This window comes from Trachypithecus francoisi, unplaced genomic scaffold (genome assembly GCF_009764315.1).
Source record: "Trachypithecus francoisi isolate TF-2019V2 unplaced genomic scaffold, Tfra_2.0 Lachesis_group9, whole genome shotgun sequence".
Classification (NCBI taxonomy): domain Eukaryota; kingdom Metazoa; phylum Chordata; class Mammalia; order Primates; family Cercopithecidae; genus Trachypithecus; species Trachypithecus francoisi.
In genome coordinates this window covers 32,944,618-32,946,761 of record NW_022681474.1, presented here as the reverse complement: position 1 = coordinate 32,946,761, position 2,144 = coordinate 32,944,618, and the positions used below count along the sequence as shown (strand labels likewise).

Here is a 2,144-nt window from a genome sequence, read left to right as displayed (position 1 = left end):
ATTTATTTGACCAGATATGCAAGGGTTTATTTTTGAGTTCTCTATTTTGTCCCATTGATCTATACATCGGTCTTTATGTCAATACCACTCTGTTTTGATTATGGTAGCTTTGTAGTAAGTTTGAAGTCAAGAAGTGTGAGATCTCCAACTTTGTCCAGTAGATGCCAGCTACTGGCAGGGTTAGTCCCTAACCCTATACTGCTTGCTAAACCAACTTTAGAGATGGTAGAGAGTTGCAGGCAACATGTTGGTTCCACGGAATGGGCTCCCTTGCCTTTCTGCTTATAGATTCCACTGAAAAAGCATTGGTAAACTCTCTCTTCCCACTGCCATCATGTCTAAGTCAGAGTCTCCTAAAGAGAGCAGACAGCTGCAGAAGCTCTTCACTGGAGGGTTGGGCTTTGAAACAACTGATGAAAGCCTGAGGAGCCATTTTAAGCAATGGGGATGCTCAATGTTTGTTGAGCATCCACACAGCTCAACGAACTGTGTGGTCATGAGAGATTCAAACACCAAGCATTCCAGGGGCTTTGGGTTGATCACATATGCCACTGTGGAGGAGGTGGATGCCACCATGAATGCAAGGCCACACAAGGTGGATGGAAAGTTATAGAGTCAAAGAGAACTGTCTCAAGAGAAGATTCTCAAAGACCAGGTGCCTACTTAGCGGTGAAAAAGATATTTGTTGGTGGCATTAAGGAAGACACTGAAGAACATCACCTAAGAGATTATTTTGAACAGTGTGGAAAAATGGAAGTGATTGAAATCATGACTGAAATGAGGCAGCGGCAAGAAAAGGGGCTTTGCCTTTGTAACCTTTGACGACCATGACTATGGACAAGATTGTCATCCAGAAATGCCATCCTGGCTGGGTGCAGTGGCTCACGCCTAAAATCCCAGCACTTTGGGAGGCCGAGGCAGGTGGATCACTTGAGCCCAGGAATTCAAGACCAGCCTGGCCAATATGGCAAAACCCCATCTCTACTAAAAATACAAAAAATTAGCCGGGCATTGTGGCACACACCTGTAATCCCAGCTACTCAGGACACTGAGGCACAAGAATTGCTTGAACCTGGGAGGTGGAGGCTGTAGTGGGCCGAGATCACGCCACTGCACTCTAACTGGGGCAACAGAGTGAGACTCTGTCTCAAGAAAAAAAAAAGAAATACCACCCTATGAATGGCCACGACTTTGAAGTGAGGTAGGGAAGCCCTGCCAAAGCCAGAGATGGCTAGTGCTTCACCCAGCCAAAGAGGTCACAGTGGTTCTGGAAACTTCGGTGGTGGGGCGGGGGGCGGTGGGTTTGGTGGGTTGTGGAGGAAACTTCAGTGGTCATGGTGGCTTTGGTGGCAGCCGTGGTGATGGTGGATATGGTGGCAGTGGGGATGGCTATAATGGATTTGGTAATGAGGGAAGCAATTCTGGAGATGGTGGAAGCTACAATGATTTTGGCAATTACAAGAATCAGTCTTCAAATTTTGGACCCATGAAGGGAGGAAACTTTGGAGGCAGAAGCCCTGGCCCCTGTGGCGGTGGAGGCCAATACTTTGTCAAACCATGAAACCAAGGTGGCTATGGCAGTTCCAGCAGCAGCAGGAGCTATGGCAATGGCAGAAGATTTTAATTATTGCCAGGAAAGAAAGCCTAGCAGGAGAGGAGAGCCAGAGAAGGGACAGGGAAACTACAGGTTATAACAGATTGTGAACTCAGCCAAGCACCATGGTGGCAGGGTCCAGCTGCCACAAAGAAGACAAGGTTTTGACAAATATATGTATGGGCAAAAAGCTCCAAGACTGTATTGATGACTAATTGCATAACAGGTTATTTTCAGTTTCTGTTTGGTGGAAAGTGTAAAGCATTCCAACAAACGGTTTGAATGTAGATTTTGGTTTTTGCACCCATGCTGTTGATTGCTAAATGTAATACTCTGATCATGACCCTGAATAAATGTGTCTTAAAAAAAAGAAAAAAAAGAAAAGAACGGGCTCCCTCTAACCAAGGCTGAAGCATTTGCCAAATCAGTAGCTGCATCCTACAGACCAGCATCTGTGTTAATTTGCTTTAATGAAGATCCTATCCCTGGCCTAGCAAGTGCAGTTTGGGTTTATACTTGGGTATGTTTGCAGTAGGTCACTGTCTTCTGT

The 2,144-nt window shown here is 45.8% G+C and overlaps 1 pseudogene; it reads left to right on the top strand.

The window, feature by feature from the left end:
- Window positions 1–334: 334 nt before the first annotated feature.
- On the top strand, window positions 335–1,624 carry LOC117082846 (annotated as a pseudogene).
- Window positions 1,625–2,144: the final 520 nt, after the last annotated feature.